Source organism: Artibeus jamaicensis, unplaced genomic scaffold (assembly GCF_021234435.1).
Source record: "Artibeus jamaicensis isolate MK-2021 breed Jamaican fruit bat unplaced genomic scaffold, CSHL_Jam_final scaffold_474, whole genome shotgun sequence".
Lineage (NCBI taxonomy): Eukaryota > Metazoa > Chordata > Mammalia > Chiroptera > Phyllostomidae > Artibeus > Artibeus jamaicensis.
In genome coordinates, this window is record NW_026522046.1 from 45,149,738 (window position 1) to 45,171,827 (window position 22,090).

The following is a 22,090-nucleotide window of genomic DNA, read 5'->3' on the forward strand; positions in this document are numbered from 1 at the left end:
GCTGGCACCGAGTAGCGTTCCCCGAATCTGCGGCTTCCATGACGTCTCCCTGCGTGGTCCACCACTTTTCTCCCGGCCGGAGATTCTTTTTACTTCCCCACCACTCTCGCCGTGTCCCTCCTTCCCTCCACCCGGCCCCCCTCCCCCGCCCCCGCCCCGGCGCACACCGCCCCCTGCCCCTGCTCTGGCCCTGGCGCGCAGCCCTGCTCCCCGCGCCTGGCCGGTGGAGACGACCGCACCTGCCGGAGAGGGCGGGCGGGCGGCGGGGTGAGATCCGCGGGGACCGGGAAGCCAGACCCAGGGCCGGATGCAGCGCGAGGAGGATGGAGTCTCCTGACAGCCTCCGGGGGCTGCTGTGAAATCTGACCATCTGATACCAGTTTTTGTTTGTTTGTTTGTTTTTTAATTGCCTCCTCTTGCCATCCAACGAGTAGTCAGTGATTAAATCGTACTCCGTTCCAAGAGAGGAGACCATGATTGAGTGAAGCCGCCCGTCCACAGCAAGGTAAGCGGTGCACCGACTTGTTCGAAGGCAAAACGCGGGCATCCTTCTGGGCCAGACGCTCGGTGCCCTCGGGTCCCCACCTCCCCTCCCCGGTCGCCGCCGCCGCGAGCACCGGCGCTCCTCCGCGGAGCAGCAGGACGCCCGAGTCAGGGGAAGGGAGCAGCTGGTTACATAACAGAAGGGAAATCTGTTTCACACGGTTTTCAGGAGCAACTGAAAACTCGCAGGGGGGTGGGGAGAGAGGAGGGGTCTGCAAGCCCCGGCGCGGAGACACCCCGTCAGCTACTGCGGGCAGCCTTTCGGCGGCGTGGGCAGAGGCGACAGGCTCTGGCCAAGTGGCAGGGGCGGCTCGCGCCCTGGTCGTTACAGTTGGGAAAAGCCCATTGTCTTATTGGAAAGCTGCAGCCTTGTTCTTTGCTTAGAGGAGAGAGAGAGAACCTGGGGAGGAAAAGGGAAAGTGGGGGGCGGGGGGCGGGGGGAGAGACAGGCAGAGAATGGAAAGCAGTAACTCCTGTTTTCTATCGGTATAGCCAGAAATGTGATATGAATGTAAACAGTGAATGAGAAGCTCTCCCTGTAAGTCAGACGAATTATTTTGCAATGGGAAGGGGGGAGCCTTCAGGTAAGATGAGATTTTATGGCATTTCGGGGGTTGGATGAACCCGCTGACTTGCTTCCTCGCCGGGTATATTTTCATTTGCATGGAGACATTCAGCGAGGATTAGTTGTAACAGAAATAACATTAGTATCCCCCAAACCCAATAATACCTTGGATCGATCCACAGGTATATCTCTCGTACCTGACTCAATATGGAGAGACTCTTGGGGAGGAAACATATGTTAATAGAAACGGCCACAGAAATAGGGTGAGGTTAGTGGAGAAACAGAATACCAGAATTTTCCAAAGAATCCCGCCTCCACTCCTAAAAATGGAAGTGTGGGGGGGGGGGCTCGTGTTTGGGAGTTGGAGATTTATTATATGTTTAGAGTGTCTCCTGCCTGCCATTACCCAGATTCTGATGGTCCGAGGGAGCCCACGCGCAGCAGGGTGCCACGCCGCGCTCCTGCCAGCGCTGTGACCTGCCCACCTTTCTTCTGCCGAAAAACGGAGGAGGGGGTGCCCAGAAGCTGCTGGGAAAGAGAAAGGGGCTTGTTGTCCTCGCGGCTGAGCTAATGAAGCTTCGCCCATTTTGCCTGGAGAAAGAGAAAAAAAAAAAAAAGCTCGAGTCTCCATGGCGACTCAGGTGGGAGGGGAGAAGGCAGCGCCAGTTACCAAAATAATACATATTGAAAAAAAACTGTTGGATAAAACTTTCCCAGCTCCAGGAAAGAAATAAGCCAGCCGCGTGCCCCGTGGAGGGTCCCAGGCCACCGGCTTTTCCCAACTTCCTGTCTGCGACCTTGGAGGGGGCGCCTAGAACCGGCCGTTGTCCCGCGAACCTCCCCAAGTTGTCCTGGGGCCACTGAGACAGTGAGGGCCGGGGGACCGGATTCAGCACCAAGGCCAGAGCATGGGCGTCCGGTTACACCGCCTCCCCCCCCCCCCCGCCCCCGCCCCCAGCCAACTGTATTCACTCTTAGGTCTCGGGAAGTCAGTCACTTTCTACAAAAGACTGATTCCCTTTCCGTGCGGAGTCTGGGCTGCTGATCCCCCGCGGGATTGCGTGGGACAGCGAAGCTTGCAAATCATCCATTTCACGCGTGGCGGTGCATCAGAGTAGCTATTCAAAATCAAGGACACGGAAACAGCCAAAGATCTGAGGTGAAGTGAGAATGGAGAAAGATCCGGTCCTTGGGGGAGACAAGGGACAGAGAGAGAGAGCGGGACAGACATCACAGATCAGTCCGAGGACAGTCGTTTGGCTTTTAGAAGCCAATGGCTTCTGAAGCATCCATTCATTCTCACCCTCTGGCTGCCCTCTCTCCAACTTTTTGTCGGAGGCAGACGGTAGAAAGGCCCTGCGGTCCGGAGACCCCAGCCAACCCAGTCCTGTGCGGGGGTCCTGAGACCCACCTGGGAGGGTGGAGAAACAGTGTCCCCTGAGTGCGACCCGGCAGACTCCTCTGCGGGGCTGTGAGCTCCAGGAAACGGAAGAGGGTGTGTTAGCGAGAGAGACCAAGTGACTGTTTCGAGCCAGTGTGTGAGCAGAGGGGCTTCGTGCCTAGGGTTGCTGTCCTAGGAAACTGAGAAGCAGGGCTCGCTTTTCTGAATAGAAACAAGGAAGACACCGCACGAGGGGGCAGTTGATTATCACTGCAGTTCCATTCAAGGGAACGCAGGTGAGTTGCTCTAACATTCTGCCTTCAGCTCAGGCAAGGCTGGGTCTCTGCCCTGCTCTCTTCACCTTTGGTAGTAGGTCCAGTCTCCCCCACATCCCCAAACAGACTGATAAGGAAAATAGCAGGGAGGGTGATAGTTACCTCTCAAGTAGGAAGTGTTGGAAAGTGGCATTCAGGTGCTGCAGGCTCAGCTGGAATTACAGAGCCCAGTCAAGATTTGGCAACCGGTTGGAAATGCTAATAAAGCCTCTAGAATATCCCTGGAGGTTTTCCTCTCTTGAGGATACCATTGTGCGTGTGTGGTCTCGAGCTGGTTCTGGTTTGTTATTTTTGAAGGCAAACAAGATACATCTTGGTTTTTCTGGCTGGGCATGTCGTTGCTTTCGAAGATGATGTGTGTGGAGCACTCAGGACTTGGTTAAGACGGTGTGTTTTTTCCTTCTGGTTTTTTTTTTTTTTTTTTTTTTTCATGATCGCTAGTGAAGGCCGAAGCAATCTAGCCATCTATTGCAAAGCTGGGCAAAGGGGAAGATAGTAAACTGTTTCTTATATTTCAGCTTCTGGTGGATATTAACAGGTTTACCTCTGGGGTAATGTATAAAATTGTTGCTAGGCAGAAGTGATGCGTAATGTTATGACTTAAAGCAGCTATATCCTGGCTTCGCTCCGTCTGATGTTATCAGCAGGAGGGACAGAAAGACCACTTACAAAGATAAAGCCATACAAGCATATGGGTTATTAGATAGACAAAGTAACGCATGTGTGAGTTTTAAAGTTCAATTTCTCTCATGATTTAAAAAATAAAGATGAGGATGTAAACAACCTAGGTGTAGGACATCACTCAATAATCTTCCATTCTGGTAGATTCCATGCTCGTGTATTCAGTGCTAATTTACCCAACTCTGACTTGCTTTCTTCCTCAGTGGCTAATTGCTGAGCAGAGTGTCATTATGTCCTTATGCAAGTCAACACAGCACACTCCAAAATTATCGGTTTGCCCATTTCAAGTCAGGTTTGTTGAAGAGAGCAACTTAAAATTTATCCCTGGGCACTGGAAGCCATTTTGTAGTTTGTTAAAAAATTTACTCTCTCACCCTGGTATTTCCTAAACATCAATAAATAACATCTTCACTTGTATGACCCAGGTCTTTGTTTGCTCTGTAGGACTTACAGAGCTGGTTTCCTTCGAATATACCAAAATGTTTGAATTTTCTTTCATTTTCCTCCCAGTCTTCTCCCAAGCAATCTCTATTTTACAGGATAAAAAGAAAACAAGAGATGAGAATAGCTGTTTAATGAACAATAGGAAGAGTCATTGGAGATTAAAAATAAATAAATATAGCCTTGTGGAAGCTATGCCCCATTCACTGACCCTCCCCAGTACAAAGGGCTACTTTCCTCAGGGGGTGAATGCTGATCGTGTGAATCTCCAGGAAAACAAGATAAACCCTCTTAATCCAAACAAGCAAGTGGGCAAAGGAAAGCTCTTCTCTTTTCAACTAATTTTTTCTTAAGCAAACATTATGTAAGTAATATGTAGATTAATAAAGGAAATGGGCCAGAGAGAGTCAGAATAAAGGGAAGGAAGGAAGCTAGGGGAAAGGTGGTTTATTCAGTTTCACTGGATTTAAAGTGATGACGCTTTTAAAAGTTGGGCTTTTTAAAAAAAAAATCAGCATATCAAAACTTTATGGTTGGTGAAATTAAGCTGTTTAAATTAAACAAATGTGGATGTGTAGCATATCAAGATGGCATTTGTTGTTTCTTTTATTTTGAATAATGTTATGTAAGTACCAAAAGGGAATTGATTCATTGTGATATTTACAAAATTATTAAACTTATAATATCAATAAAAGGGGAATTGGTGGGTAAGTTGACAAATCGAGACACCTTTGTGGAATTAAAGCTTTCTTTCTACTTGTAGGTAAAGTGTTCACAAAAAAGTAAAACAAAGTCATTGGGGCTAAAAGTACATTTTTTAAATGTATTTTGAATAATTAGTCCTAGAAATAATTAGGATCCTGTAGGAGAAAAAGGAGATTGTTATAATTGCAGTCAGAGCTCTGCTGGTATTCTGACTCTCATCTGACAAAACAATATAGTAAAATAACCGTCATGTGTACATATTTGATATCGTTTTACTAGCTGTCACTAGTAACACAAAATTATTCTCCTCAATTGAAGAAGGACAATGGCATCTGAAAAAGAAGGGTCAGGATTCCCTAACCTGGAGCCTTAATGGGTCTCACGTTTCAGATTTCTCCTCTCTGACTGTGCTTAGGACCAGGACACGTGTGTACAGTAAGGCGGTTCTTTCCGTGATTAGATTCTGGCTCATATTCACCACCACTGATACTCCCGGTCAAAAGGGTGTGGTTTCTGGTATGAAAATTGGACAAAATGAGCCAGCAAGTGAATCTGTGGATGGAAAGATCTGCGTCGTTGCCAACAGTTGTTTGCGGGACTAAATCTGAACTTGTTACATGCAACACGAGAGACAGACCTAGGCACCCAGTTTGAATCCTGGCGCTGTAGCGGTTTCCTCTTTCATCTTACAGGCTTCCAGGCACCCACTTCTTCTTACCCAGAATGAGAACTGGTTTTTTAAGTGATGCTTCATAGTTTTCCCATACCTTCTAACAGGAATGCATGCAGGTAGAACATGTGCTTGGGAGGTGCGGCTTGGCGCGCAGGCCCTGGTGCCCATGGAAACGCATTAACATGGAGCTCTATGTATGTTCATCAGCACTCACAAGGTTTGGGGTGGTCACAGCCATCCCAACCTCGAGGGGGGCTCACAAAACAAAGGGTTATTTCTCCTTCACGCTGCATGCCTTTGCTGGTCAGCTGCGGCACTGCCCCCTTGTGTCCAGTCTGATCAGGGACATGCTGTTCCGGTGGCACAGGGAAAGGAAAATGCTCAGATAATGGTGCAAGTTATCCACTCAGAGTCCATCCACCAGAGACATGTGACACCAATACCAACGGTCAGTGAAGTGATGTGCATTTCTACCACAGTGAGGCGCTGCAAGTCACACAGCAACAGGTGAAGACGCAGATCTTCTCACAGAAAGGGAAGGGAGTAATAGAATCTATTACACTAACAGGGTGACCTTGATCACCCTCAAGCTCTTGGTTTGCCTACCCATACAGTAAAAGATAATAGTAATGACATCTACCCCAAAGATGTTATGAGAATGAATGCAATCATGTTAGAGTCCTAGCACAATGTCCAGCACAAAGCAGGCACTTTATAAATAGTAGATGCTATCATTCATTTGTGGCAAGGTGTCATTTCAAGTTCATCCTCAGTAAGGCTATGTGGACTGTATTAATGGGATGGCTGTTGCAACAGAAAAATCCCTAAATCTCATCAGCTTAGCAAATAGAAGGTTATTTCTCATTCCTGTAAATCTAATTGGCTGATGTCATGTAAGGACTTATCAGGCTTTTCATCTTAAACCATTAGCTTCCATCATCTCCTGAGTATTGATATCCAGATGGCAGATATGAAGAGAGGGAGGAATGATTATGCAGGAGACTTGTGATGATTCAGGCCTGAAAGTAATTCTGTCACTTCTGCCCATATTCTGTGGTCACACCTAACTATAACCTAACTTCCAGGGTAGCTGGAAACTGTAGTTTGGCTCTGCATCCAGGAGGAAGAGGAACTGATGGGGTGAATACACTTGAGTCTTTGGCATATATACCCAATGTTAAATGTGCCCATTTGATGTCCTCAATATAAATGTCTGGCATCAGAGAAGGACAGCTAACGTGGGTCAGGGATAGAGTAAGGCAGAACAGATGACTTTTCCCAGTGCTGAAAAGATAACAGTGGAGAATTGTAACTCACCCCAGCACTCTTTTGACACTGTTTCTATAAATGCTGACTCTGACTAATATGTAGCATGTAGATAAATAGCGTGTTTGTATGAGAACTCTAGGAACTAACTTCAGAAGATACAAATTCCAACCCTTAGTCACCCCAGCTCTGGGATATTTGCTGACCTTCAATCATAAAACCAGGATGACGTAAAACCAAAATGCTGAACCACAGACCATTGTTTGACCAGTTTCAAGATCCTGATAGAAATGGACTGTGCTGGTCTGCAAATAGAAAACTTTTCAACCCCCTCCCCTTGAGCTCTTTGTTCTGCTTTCCCTCTCCCTCCCTACAAAAAACTTCTGCCTGAACTAATATATAAAGATAGGCTTTGGAACAAGAGTGCCCCATCTTCTTAAGTGGCTGGCCCTTGAATCTCTTTCCTTTTCACCAGCACCTGTCTCATGAGTGTGGCTTTTGTTACAGCAGGCAGCCAGACCTGTGTTCAGTAACAGAAATAGTATATTGTTGAGCCCTAGAATCATTCTTCAATGATTTTTTAAAATAAATTAGTGGTGTATTTTTAAAATTAAATTAGTTGGGATCTTTTGACTTTTGTAGTGGGTGTATTTGATTCTAACAAAAGGGATGCAAATTCATATTGTTTGACTTCTGGTAGCTGAACCATTAGACACAAAGAAGAGCTGACTTCACAACTCATGCACAGGAGCAAGTTTCTAATCTTGACGGTTACACCCACATTGTGTCTAAGAATGCTGAAGAATTAGATGCTGTCTTCCAGTATCTAGTACTTGCTGTTGACTAGCAATTTGCATTTTGTTTTGCATTACATAAACATCTATAGGTTGAACACATGCTCTCAGTTTAGGCTGAATTAATACAACAATAATCTTTGACTCCTGATAATAGTCCACGCAGTTTGCAAATAATCTTGGAGAACTCCTGCCTGTCTCAAGAAGAGTAGGTACCTTTGGAAACTGACATCTATACCTTTTCATTAGAAAGGAGAAACCAGCTTTAATGACAAATTTAGTCTAGAAAAGAGAGATGTCAGGGGGGAACATGAGAAAGCTATGATAGAAAGAGCCAGAATAAATATGACGGTGATTCCTAATGCCTCCAGCTACCTATGTCTTTTCTACTCCTTGAACTTGGGTCCCAAAACATGGTCCTTTGATACAGGGCCCAAGGTTACCAACCTGAAGCAGTGAATACTCACCACTAATATGTGATAATCCTTCCATACTGGATTAGAGAATTCTTGGAACACTCTAAATGCCTTGTCATTTCCAAGTAAATAATGTTCTCTAGTGGAACTTCTGTTCAATGAAGAGGGTCGTTCCAGTGAATTTCCTCAATATATTTTTACCCTCTTGTACATTCTCTGGCCCTTCTGGAATGGCCGGGCATAAGAAAGGAGAGGAAACAAGGAAGGAGACAAATAAAGAACCTATTATAGACGTGCTGTTTTAAAAGGGATTCTTTCACAAAGAGGCTGAGTTAGGTAGCCTCCTTTCTTTTCAGTAGCTGAGGAGTGTTAAGCCCCAAGCCAGCACCTCTTGTGTCACTTTTCTGGCCACAGGTGGGTCTCTGTTGGGCAGAAGGGAACATCAGAGCTGACAGAAGTCAACTTAGGTCAGTGGTTGTCCAAGCGTGTCCCCAAACCGGCAGCATCGGCATCACCAGGAAAACTGATTTTACATATACAAATTCTCAAGCCCACTTCAGACCCACTGAGTCAGAAACCCTGGGGCTGGGCCGTCCCTCGGCACATCACCTCTGGGGGTTCCAGTGCACACTAGCGTTCGAGAACCGCTGGTTCAAGTTTGCCTCAAATCTGCTTTGGGGAGAGGCAGCTGCTCCTTTTGCAGGCTTCTTCCCACAGTGAACCCCTCTGGTGTGCTCTCTTGAGAGCCAGGCAGAGCCTCACCTGGAGCTGGACCACCTGTGCAAAACGTGACTTAACCCAGACTCACTGCCTGTGGGAGAAAACAAAAACAAAAGGGCTTTCATTCCAACAGATGAAATACACACAATCGCACTAAGTGGCAAAGATCATGGGCGCAAAGCAAGGGCTTCTCTCTTACCCTCATTGTACAAATAAACTGCTTGGTCTTGTAGAATTCTGGCTAACCCATCCAGAAGTGTTAAATACTTATTTTAATTTAATAGTCTCATCTATTATTCTTTAAATAAAAGACACTGTCAGTGAAATAAGAAAGGTGTACTCTCGAGAAAAGCCACATTAGGAAAATTAAATAGAGGGCTTATCATGGCAAACCCTCATACAGTCCGGTGAAGATTAATTAGAGTTATATAATTATTCACTGTTACTTAAAACATCCCTGGACCATCTGCATCTCTCCAGAATGTGACTTTTAAAATCTACAGCCTGTAGCGTCACGGCTCCTTGGGCCAGTCAGTCAACAAATCTCTAAGGGGGTCTGCTACGTGAAGAAGACGGAGATACAAAACAAATGTCCTGATTCCAGCCCTCATAGGCATTAGACTTGAAGGACATAAGAGTATCAATCAATAAAGTAAGAATGTACAACACAAGGAAGCATGGCATTAAACAAGAGAGTGCTAGACTTTGAGTGAGGGAGAGGAACATGAATAAGGGCTGGTGTCAGTGGGAAGCATCTGAGGGCAAGGTGAAAGGTTAAGAAGTCTTGGAGGAAGAGTAGGGTTCTGGGGGGGAAAGGGTGAAGGGGAGTGCTTTCCAAATGAGCGATTCATCTGCACCCAGCGAGCATTGCAATGTGGGTGGATCGGCAGAGAAATGGAGAAAACCAACAGCCATGTACTGGCATAAAACCTGAGGCCACAGATCATCAGAAAGTAACTGCTTTGATTGGGAGCAAGAGAGAAGATACACAGAGATGTTAATTTGGCAGCCAGGGCAATACAGGCTTGAGAGGAAATGCTGGGACCATGAGACAGCTGGGTGCTGACAGCAGGGAAGAAGACCAAGGGATGCTCAGAGCAGTGAACTGGCAATGGAAAAAACATCCCACTTGAGTGTCCCAGTGACGCCGAAATTGCTCACAGGCTGATGATGGATTCAGCCCAAAGAAAGCCCTGACATCGCACCCCATGAGCAAGAGGGATTGCACATGGCCTTAGTCCAGGTGTGGGGAGCTGAGGTCGTTCCAGTGAATAAATAGCACGGGAGGAAGAAGGCTGAGGGAGCGCTGCAGCAGAGAGCTGGGGCTGTGCTCAGAGCAGTGGCCTGACGTGTTCACGTGCAAGCAATTGGCTGCAGCCTCTAAGAGCAAGTCTTGGGGGATTTGTTCTTCCAGAGGCCGCATAGGGACAAGTATGCCCAGGCTTGCAAATGGGATCATTGTTAATTCTGTAGATGATGGGACCGTTTCATTCTGTGATATGGGGCAGAGAGGAGATAGGACTGCTTTCTTGTTTGCAAAAATGATGTTGCCTAATGTTCATCTCACAGTCACTCACAGTTATGGATGTCAAGCAACAGCATGTCCTCTGCCCCTGGGGCAGCACTTGCTTAAGTGTGATGGAAGTCCCTGGAATTTCACCTGGCTCTGAACAGCAGGAACAAAGGCCCTGAGGAACCTGGAGTCCTGGTCTCAGAGTCCCCAGTGGGCTGCCACAAGTGAAAAAGTACACAATTATACAAACCTGCCTTGGTCCCCAAGTAACCTCAGTGGCCACTCGGCACAACATGAGGTGAGGGCCAGATCTTGAACTACCAAGTAAGCAAAAATCACTTTCACAAGACCTCAGAATCATAAAAATTATATGACCTAAAATATTGTGTTCTGAGCTTTGTTTTTCAGAAAAATCATTTGTTTGGCATGAGAGTCTTGATTCTCTCTGTTCCTGTTGTGTGTGTGGGTGGGGCTTCTTTTAAATTAGCATTGCTGACTCTTTTGTGAGATGCCTGGGAGAACAAAGATGTCATGTGGGGCACTGGGCAGTAATGGCTATTATTACGTGAGGTTACTGATCAGAAAGTAAATCTCACCTGAAAATTTCTGATTGTAAATAATCACCAAAACCACACCAACACATTCCCCCATAGCCCATTCATGAAGTGTGTAGAACCTGGATTGTAGAATAACCAATGAAGAAGGTGACCTTCCCTGGGTAGCATAGGGACGCACAGAATTAGAGCTGTGATCATTTATTAAAATCCACGAAACATTTTCAAATACACCTCCAATTCTTGTATCTGAGCTAACAGGATTTTTTTAAATAAGCAGGTGTTAAACTATACTGGACCTTTTTCTGGTTACCCCCAACCACTCCAAAGTAGATTGTTCTTTTATTGCAACAGTGATATCAGGAGGCTGTTAGCACTCAGGAGGGACCCTGGGTGGCCTTGTGAGACGTGGTAATCCTTCTTCGACTGCTCAAGATCTTTCAGTGTGCAAGTATATTTCTGGTTCATTCCTTTCCTCACGTAAAGAATCTGGACTGGAGTTACTTCTTCCCTTGCTAACTTTCCAGATGACTCTACAATAAAGCAACACTAGATCCAAGCACAGCCCTACACAGAGTGCTAAGTGACAAGCCCTGTATACCCATGCTGGCTTCTTCCCATGCCTGTTTCCAGACAGAGAGAAGCTGGCTGAGTCATCTGTGCCTCATATTCTATCCACGAAACAGATCGAATCACTCTGTGCCCTGACGGTACCCCCAGGATTTTGTAAACCACCCATACGATGAGGAAGACCAAGAGACCTCCCATGGAGTTGAGGGAGGAAGGGAAAACCTCGAGGAGGCCCTGGAGCCTCTGTACAGGAGAAGGATCTCAGACAGTGCGAGGGGGCAGGACAGAAGTTTCCAATGAGCAGAGGGGAGATATGCCAGGGGTGTATGCAAGAGGGCCTTGCCGAAGCCAGACCTGTGGGCACCCTGAGTTTCCTGGGAAGGAAGGAAGGGCACTTTATTGCTGCACCGCAGAGAAGTCGGGGGATGACCTAGGTGATCCCTCAGGTTAAATGCCCAGGTTACTAAATGTGAGATGCCCATTGGAGTATATTTGAAAATGTCACCCAAATTCAAGGTCATGTTCTCACAGCCCGGCTTTCTCCCTCTCACTGAGGCCACCATCCCGTGGACCTGGTCGTGCTGGGGGCCAATGTGTGTGTACCTGCATGCCTCGTTTCTGGGCCCAGCTCGACCCCTCACCAGCACGGGGTACACTTAGACCTCACTGCATCCCTTTCTGGTTTCTATGGAAGATCTTCAATGTAGGGTGTCTGAAGCATATTTCTATAATGTCTAACATGTTCTGATCCCCATAAAACTATTGGAAACTACTCAAATCATGTAAAAATAGCTTTGTCTGGAAAGTGAATACAGACTGTATATCCCATGCTGTCAAGTAATAGCCATCTCAGAAAGATCAGGGAGGACCCACTGAACCAGAAATAAAACACAGCATTCTGTACATGGGGGTCAGAGGGGAGACATCAGGGAAAAAGAACTCATTATTCTTCTCTTAGAAACTTGTGCAAGTGAAAACATCTATTTCGGATGTCACTCAGCCACGGTTCTTGATGGAAGCGGGAGAGGGAATCGGTGTGTGCTTCCAATGCAACCGGAGGCCACATTCACTTCCCTGAGCCATGTCAAAACGGCAGCTCAGTCATTTCCAGGTCACTGGTTCCTGGCACATCTGTGTGGTATTTTCCTCTGGTTGCTTTAAAGATCTCTAAAAGCTAAGCCTTGTGCTCCCAGCTGTAACCGCAGTTCCTCTCCTGAAACCTGAGATGGGATTCACTTTGAGGCACGTGGTCCTGGCAAATGTGCTTTGACAGACACTGCACTCTATCAGATGAGTTCTTGAACTTCCTTCAGCATCAGGTTTTCCAGCTATAGAATATGGGTGGTTCAGGGAAATGAACTCAGTAACTTAGTACGCTGTTTTCTCTAACCTCTGCTTCTCAGAGGATGTGGGAAATTATAAGAAGCAATTTCATGAGCTTACGCTGTTTTTAAAATGCCCAGTATATGTGTTACTTCAGGAGGTAGGTGCTATGTATAGTTAGACTTGTAGGCCTTTAAAAGAGAAATAAATTTACAAGGGAATAATTGACCCAGACCCATGGAGGACACCCACATCTTCGAAGACTGGACAGTGTCCAGCATGGCACACTCACCAGCACACGCCAGTGAGCTCATGGTGTAGAAAGATCCTTAACAACTAAACATGAAATCCTAGCTTGTAATTTTGTTTACTCCCAAGTTGAAGAGATGATCCAAATAGTTCCATTAAACCAGACCACCCAGAACCGGGAAGGTCTTGGTGCCATTCAGCTCAGGTCCGTAGGCCTGGGAGCCAAGGGGCCTGCTGCTGTAACTCTCCGTCTGAGGGCAGGAGAGAATGGAGTGAGGTGTCCCAGCTCAAGCAGTGGAGCAGGAAAAGGAGAGGTCGTACCTCCTTCCACCACCTCCTGTTCTACCCCATCCTCAGTGGACTGGATGATGCTCACCCACACTGGGGAGCGAGAATCCACGTTACTGAATTCACTGATTCAAGTGCTCATTTCATGCTAAACGTTCTCAGAGATGCCCAGAAACATTTAATCTGGGCTCCCCAGCGGGGGTCAACCTGACATGAAGTTAACTCCTGCACTGGTGTAACCCTAGCATCACAAGCATTGCCCAGCACACTACTAATACTCAGTAGTGTTGAGTACATATAGACCGTTATTGTGATGGATGCATTGCAAGCAGTTCTCAAGCATGGTTACTGTGCATTTGAGAACCTGGACACTTGGTCGTCTTCCTTCTCTTGTTGTTGTCAACACTGCTGTTGTCAACATCCTACGCATGCTGCACACACATCAGAACATCTCTTCACTATGAAGTGTCATAAGTGTAGTGGCTAAATAAAAGCTTTTGTTGCATTTCACCAAATCACCCTTCAGAAAGGCTACACCTATTTACCTTCCATGGGAGTCCCATGAAAAGGCACTCTCTGATCCACAGGTCCACTGACCACATAAACAACCTAACTAGATGCAAAGATGTGTAAAGAAACCGAACCAGGTCCTTCTCAGCTGTGAGAACCTGTGTCTATGTGAGCCACTCGGCCACACAGGCCAGACCAATACTAAAGAAGAAACTAATATCAGACATTGGGTGAAAACTTTCCTATGGAAGAACTCACATGATACAAGTTTTCAGAAATAAAGTGGTGGTCATTAAGCCAATTGATTCTCACAAGAACTCCATCAGGAAGGGTGCAGGCTATTGTCCCATTCAGTAGATTGTGAACCAAAAGCCTTGTCCACAGGGGCAGGTCATGCAAGATAACCAGGACTTGTAATCAGTCGCAAGTCTTGACATCTGGCTTTGAACTCTTCCCACCTCTGTTCTTCCAACAATGCCCTGGACTTTAGTAAGATACATTCTTCAGGCTGTGAGGTTTGAACACAGTCAGAAAAACTATAGTAGTATATTAGCTTCTTGAAATACTGTTATGACTTTTAGACTTGAGGGCTAGGGAGCTGGGGAAAGAGAAGAAGGGGGAGGGAAGGGCGGGGGACAGAGAACAATCCAGTTCCTACCAAGGGCAGTATCCTTAACAATAGCTTTGTAGTCTACTTGGCCATAGTTCAGGGCCAAAACAGTTTTCCCTCTGAGTTCACAATCTATTATTAGTTTCACATGTGCAAGAATATCATTAAAGAGATCCCATTATTTCACTGAGATTATTCACCAAAGACAAAAGCCTCTTCCCCTTGCCACGATTCCCTCCCCCCCAGGCCCATCTCAGCATAACCTGTCCCTGGAGGCTGGGTCATCTCTCCCTTTGTTAGCTGATTCCCCCTCAAACGTAAGAAAAGTACACCCATTGGAGAGTTGAAGGTTTTTCCTGCTTAACAGAAAAAAAATCTTTATTTTATTTTACTATATGATATTTTTACCTGTCTTATTTAAAACATTAAAAAATATTTTCTTGTCAAAACAGTTTTGTCTACATCCAAACATCAATAGTAAAAAGATAGCAATCATCATTAACATCCACAGATTTTGCATAAACTAACAGAAGAAATCTCTGTCCATGACCATGACTTCCACTTTTAAAAAGCATAGATATTAGAGTGATTCGATTCTTCCAGCCCTCTGACGTGCGGTGCTCGGGCATTGCCCACATGTGACAGATGGGAAGACTGAGGCTCAGGAGGGAAGAGCTCCAATCCCAGCAATGTGCGGAGTTGGTGGATTCCGGTCTGTTAGCTCTGCCCACCAACTACAGCCCTTCTAGAGAGAGAAAAAAAAAACAGTAGCACATTATTGGCTTTTTGTTTAATTTAAAAGAAATAAAATCCACTGGGAACAAGTCTTGAGAGGCAATTCGCGGTGGCCCATCTGGAGTGGAATTTTCCACGACCAGGAAAGACTCGGGAGCCAATCTGGTGACCACTCGAATGAAAAACAGCACCTTCCACGGGTGCCAAGCAGACTCAGCACCAAAGGCACTGAGACAAACAATGCTCCAGAGCACCAGTGGCCGACCTGGCCACACAGCTTCAACGGGTCTGTGGTCACCACGCATGTGTGCACACATGCACACACACCATACTGCTACTTCCTCAGAGCCTCCCAGGCAGCGGTGAAGGGCAGCCAGCATGGACGACCCACAACAGCAAGTGCTCCAGCCCAGCGTTCAAGTGCCGCTGCAGTGAGAGAGAGAGAAACTTCCCTCGTACGTTCTCAGAGGCTCCACTCAGGAAGCACTTCCCCATCTAATCCCATCCATCCTCACTCCCTCTGCCCACAGGGATTGGCTCCTGCTGGGTCCCAGGTGCTGTGGTAGCTCAGGAACCAATGAGGAGGGCTTGTCTCACTGATGGGTGGGGAAGACTACTGTGGCTGTAGGGCTGAACATGTCCCCGAGATGGCCGTCCCCAGTGGGTACAGTGCAGTTGTGACATCTGCCCACACCCATGGGGAGCCAAGGGTCCCAAGCAGAGGTGCACCCTGGCTCACACAAGCATTTGAGACAGCCCTGGGGAAGGACAGAGGCTCAGTGGATGAGGGACAGTGGGCAGGGTGATGATGAGGGGTGGCCCAGGAAGAGCGTGTGAGGAGGGGCCTGGGGACCAAACTCGGGACCAGGGCTCTGGGACCAGCACCTGCGATTTCATCTCAGTGGGGAGCGAGTGCAAGATGGTGGACAAAGTGCTGGAACAGACAACTTTGCTTCTAGAAAAACGATCGTTGTGTTGATCTGATGGTGATGTCAGTCATCAGCACTCACTTTGTCGGAAGGACAGGCAGTTGGGAGAAGAATCAGGGCTTATTTTTAAAACCAGAGTTTCCTGGTGCCCCGCACTGCCCCACCACCACCATGCTGAAGCTATGCCCAGAAGGCCATTTCTATGTGATCTACAGCTAAGGGCTTCTTACTGAGCCTAAGTGTGTAAGTGAAATGTGCACACTGGCAGTTAGGGGTCGGGAGCACCCTCCGCGTGGTGGGATGGGTCATTCCTCCGGCCCTGGACAGTGCTGGCCAGAGCTTCCCCCTCCCCACCCCCACTGCCTGGCCTGGTGGGCTTCACTCTCATCTGCACTCTGTGCCACAGATCCTGTCTGCCCTCCTTGCTGGGCAGCACCTTGGACAGGGCTGAGCACAGAGACAGGTTGGGGGATGCACACCCCAACCAGAGCCCTGCAAGGTGACAGTAGCGTGGCCTCCTGTTAGAGCCATCTTCCAAAGCCAAGGTGCACCCAGCGAACACAGGCATTCAAGGTAGCCCTCCTTTGGGAAGCCAGGGCAGCCTTCCAGGTGGAGAGAACCCGTCAGCCCCAGGGCTGAGATGTTCTGTTTCAATCCCTCAGTGAAAGGAAGCCCAGCACAGGTCCCTAACTGGCCCCTTCCCAGCTCTAACCCGCCCAGCCTGCTGGCCTCCTCTGGAGCAAGCTGGGCAGTGGTGCCCATATTGGGAGGTGAATTCCCACCAGTCTCAGCAGCAGACACTAGTTTCTTTTTTTGCCTTTTGAAGTTCAAGTGATTTTTCCTGGGCACACCCCATGCTCCAGGCATCACTCACCTCTCTTTCTGCAGGGGCATGCCTGCCAGACTGCTGGCCCCACAGCCTCTGGAGCTGGGTTCATCCTCTCCAAAGGTGGCCAGCTTGTCTGTTTCCCTGACAGATGCTAGCTTCTGCCGGAGCGACATCCTGAATGTTCATTCCTACAAGGCTTCAGATGAGTCTGTTCACCTCCAAGCCCACACACCATGCTCAAGTCTCAGGAACGCACTGGCCCCCATCCCAGCCATGCTGTGTTCTCCAGGTTCACCTTGAGACCCAAGAAAGGTCACCCTTGCCACCCTTTTCTGAAAGGGCCACCCTTTTCTGTGGCCCACAAGAAAACAGGTGTCCCACACCCGAATGCCCCAGGCACCACCCAGCTGAGACACAACTGAACCTGCCATCAGGCCAGCAAGAAGCCCCAACTCCCACCCCCCAGACTAGTCATTATGAATGAAAACAAGTGTGTGAGATCACTGAACATCACAAAGGGCTTCCGAACCATCGGCAGTGATTGTGGGCCGAGAGGCACTCAGACTTTCTCGTGTGATTTCCTCCTGGGAACACCTTAGAAATGGCAAGAGTCCACACTGAGGCTTCACCTGGCCTTCTCATCTTTCAACACAGGGGCCTGGACCAGATGCCACTTTCAGGCTGGAGGTGGAGGTGGCCTCTGATGCCCTTTGTCTCCACCTCTGTCCCCAGTACCCTCCTTTCAGTCCCTCCACCACCAGCAGCAGCCCTTATAGAAGCAATCAGAGGGTTGACATGCTTCCCACTCCATCCCGGGCGATTCTAGGCCCCTCCCACTTTGGAGAAGCTAAACTTGGTGGGTCCCAATCACTAGACCTCTGAGGACAAAGCTATGTTGCCTCCTAAACACTTAAGAAAAACCTTTTTCTTACTCACCTCTCGCCACCTGGACTGTTCCTGGGGTTTTAGGACAAGCTCATCTGGTATAACAGGGAAGTTGTGTGTATTTCTCTTCCTTGCTTAGCATGTCTAATCTTAGTTAGAAAATAGTAAATATGACGCTGTGAGTTCAATTTAAAGATAAGGTGATAATCTCTAGGTTCCTTTGAAATATGTGCAATTGGAATCCTTACTCCTGTGTTAACAACAGAAATTTGGAGAAAATATGGATATATTGGTGCTCTTCTTTCCCTAACCACCCAGGAGCGGCCCCAAAAGTTGGAGGCCACATTTTCCAGGCAGGGACATGAATATTGCGTGTGGGAGTTATGGGGTCCAAGGGTTGACTTGGTGCTATAAGTCAGTGTTTCTCAAAGTCTGTGCAAAGGAGCCACTGTGGGCTCTTAATAAATGCACGTTCTGGTTCAGCAGGTCTGGGGTGGAGCCTGGAATCTGCATTTCCTCTGTTGATGCTGGTGGCACCAGGTGATGCGTAGTGTCCCTGTTTGCCAGGTTGCCTTGTTCCTTTGATGAGTTTAAAGAGACATCAAGGGAGGAGAGAGAAACAAGCTTCCAGAAGTGAACATTCCCGACCACCCCCTGGTATTTTCGTTTTGAACGGTTCAGCATGAATGAGCAGGCTTCCTGAAGTAGAACAGTGATGGGAGGTGACAGGGAGTTGATTATATCACAGTTTAACAGATCACTGGGAATGCAGAGGGCATGATGTCAGGGAGAATCCGGAAGGAGAAAGAAAAGATGAGGCCAGTGCTGAGCATGGCTTGTTTGTATCTATTTTTGACATAGCTCTGGGTTATGTATATAGCGGCTCTCTGCCAAAGTGAATTACAGGAACTTGGAAGAGGTTATTTATTGAAGTATTTTAGAATTCAATTCTACCTTGTACAATCTTTTTAAAATAAACATCTTCAAATGGAAGGGCCAAAGAAATTTCAGCTGCTGTCCTAGGAATGTAGTCCAGAACCCGAGGTAGTACTTGCTGCACAGAAATGTCAAAAAGCAGCAATTCCAAGTAAGGGACAGCAGTGAGCAAAGCTCAGCACAGAAAGACCGCCCTCTGCCATCAGTGACAGACGGCACAATTTGTCACTTATGTGGGGGGTACTGGAGTTGTTCTCACTAAAGACATAAACATTTTCCTGCTAAAAGGAGAGCAAAGTTGAAAGGAATACCCGGAAACTTAATAAAAAGCTACAAAAGGAACAAGATGGGTGAAAAAGAATGCTAAAATTCTTGGGATTGCTCATTTTCCAGAATAGCGGTTTCTTCTTAAAAGCTCCTTAATAAAGAATATGGTAACCTCCCTGCTTTGCAAGCAGTAGACAAACTGGGGGTTGCCTCGGGCATCCTAAACCTCATGCCCATTCTACACCCCTTTTCCCAACCTGCCTCCCCGAATTTGCCCAGGCTTTAGTCTCTACTATTACCTCCACCCCTTTCTGTCACTTATACTGAAGTGTAAATGACCCAGAGGAGACCTCAATGAGCAACATACCTTCTAAATACATTTGCCCAAATATACTCCAAATATCCCAATGCATTCATATCTACCAGAGATTTTTAAAAAGCACATTTCAAAACTGATAAACAAGGACTAAAGCAGAATTCTAATGTCTGTTAATTCTGGAAGTGAGAGCAAGAGCAGTCTCTGTTCTCCCCCAAATTTCTGATATATTTTGCAATAACTGTTAAGGAATGAAGTGAGGGCTTTCGTAGCAACCAGACTGATGACAAGGTTCTTCCTTTGGAGGAGGTGGCACTACCTGCACCTCCCTCTCACCGTTCCCTGCACTTAATCTCGATGCTCTGTTTGACCTGCACTGGCTCAACACCCTGGTGCACGTTAGCAGGTGCTGGGGAGATTTTAAAATACTTCCACGTCTGCTCCTCACCCCCAAACTAATTAAATCAGAATCACAGCAAGGAGCAGCCTCTGCATTGGTATGTTTTAAAAGCTCCCCACATGGTTTCAGTGGGCAGCCAGGGTTGAGAACCATTGGTTTAAAAAATAATCATCAGGATGCTTTAAAAAGGAACCTGCAAGTTCTGAAGCATTTAAGCTCCCAGCATGAAAATGTTATATCTTACCACCAGAAAAGTATTTGGAAGTCATGTGATAGGTATCCTCATCTGCACCCTCCCATATCCCCTCTCCATCCCATACCTACTACCCTCAACACACACATCATCATTTTCACTACCATCATCATCATCACTGTAATTACCACCACTCTCACCACCATCCCCATCACCACCATTACCACCTATACCACCACCATCATCACCATCATTCTCATCACCATCACTGTATTACACCACTGCTACCTCTACCATCACCACCACCACCATCATTACCACCACTATTACCACCACCTCTACCACCACTATCCCCATCACCACCATCACCACCATCACCACTACCACCTCTACTACCACCACCACCATCTCCACCATCACCACCACCACCATCACCATCAGCACCTCCACCATCACCACCTCCACTACCACCACCATCAGCACCATCACCACCTCCACCATCACCACCTCTACCATCACCATCAGCACCATCACCACCTCCACCATCACCACCATCACCACCATCACCATCAGCACCATCACCACCTCCACCATCACCACCATCACCACCACCACCATCACCACCTTCACCATCACCATCAGCACCATCACCACCTCCACCATCACCACACCACCACCACCACCACCACCATCACCACCTCCACCACCACTACCATCACCACCACCACCATCATCACCTCCACAATCAACACCTCCACCATCACCACCATCACCACCACCACCATCACCACCTCCACCATCACCATCAGCACCATCACCACCTCCACCATCACCACCATCAGCACCTCCACCATCACCACTACCACCTCCACCATCACCATCACCACCTCCACCATCACCGCCTCTACCATCAACACCTCCATCATCACCACCTCCACTATCACCACCTTCACCACCACCATCACCACCTCCACCACCACTACCATCACCACCACCACCATCATCACCTCCACAATCAACACCTCCATCATCACCACCTTCACCACCACCATCACCACCTCCACCATCACCATCAGCACCATCAACACCATCAACACCTCCATCATCACCACCTCTACCATCACCGTCACCACCTCCACCACCACCACCTCCACCATCACCACCACCACCACCACCACCACCACCATCAGCACCATCACCACCACCATCACCACCACCACCATCACCACCACCACCACCTCCACTATCACCATCATCACCAGCTCTATCATCACTAGCACTGTATCACCACCATCAATCACTACCTCTACCATCACCACCATCCCCATTATTCTACCACCACATTACCACCAACACCATCACCATCACCAACAACAATAAAAAGAATTAAAAAGGGTAAAATACAGAGCTATAGTACTTATCTTAAATTATCAACTTTTGTATTGGGCTCATCAAATCTTTAAAATTTGTATGGGAAAAGGTCATTGAGAAACTGGGAGCTAAAATAGTTGCAACCTGGACACCAAGGGAAATTCTAGGTTTCACTAAGTATAAAAAACCCTGGAATTAGCTTCTCTTTTTCAAACAGCCTACAAGTAGTCAGTCTATCAGTCTCCCTTTACACAAAATTAAAATATGGGTTCAAGTTTATTGTTTTGGAGATTTAGGGACACACTTCTGAGAAATGCTTAATAATCCTTGGTTTTCCCTCTAGTAAAAATCCTTGGTAGATGAGGCCAAGCAACATTTGACCAATGTATGAATGATATTCTTGCTACAGCTGAAACGATACACTGGATGGTGTGGGCAGAGAGAGAGAGAGAGAAAGTCTCTAACTCACTAACTTGCTCTGTAAAACAGCCACTCACCTTTTAATCCACCCACACAGGCTGCTGAGAGGTCCAGCTCGGGAACGATTATTCCAGGAAAACAAGAAGGTGAAAGGCCTCTTGGCCCACGCCTTTTGTTCCTCTCCTTCCCTCTGCCACCCGCCTCTCTGGGGTAATTGAACGTTAGTTACTCAGACTCAGGAGATCAGGGTATGCCCTCAGAATTCCTTGTGTTTCATTTCAGGGAGAAATTTCTAGAATTAACTTTCAATACACATTATTTGACAGGAAACATTTTTATAGAGTTGCCCCCACATGCCATCTTGCTCTGTTCCCTTTTGAAAAGCTTTGTGGGGAGAACGCAGTAGGTTACAGCTTCCCGTGGGTCGGCTTTGTTTGCTGTTTTGCTTGGATGGGGGCAGGTGGGCGGAGTCATCGCCGGTTCTCTCCTGCTTTGTGCCCACGTGGGGGCTTCCTGTGCCTGTGGCACGCGCAGGGAAGAACCTGTAGACCTGTAGACAGGCAGAGCTGAGACCTTCTAGTTCTTTGTACGTGAGCTACATTTTCATGATTCTGTCAACCCCCAGCAGCTAGAAGTCTGGGGCTGTGTTTCAGACGTGGGAGGTCCGAGTCC

General features: G+C 47.4%; 1 protein-coding gene across 1 annotated transcript in view; it reads left to right on the forward strand.

Annotated features, from left to right (window-relative positions):
- Positions 1 to 286: 286 nt before the first annotated feature.
- KCNJ6 (potassium inwardly rectifying channel subfamily J member 6) overlaps positions 287 to 22,090 on the forward strand; it is a 182,097-nt gene continuing 160,293 nt past the window's right edge. The window contains exon 1 of the mRNA XM_037127194.2: positions 287 to 505. The gene's annotated coding sequence lies outside the window, so the exon portion shown is untranslated. The remainder of the gene's footprint in view (positions 506 to 22,090) is intronic.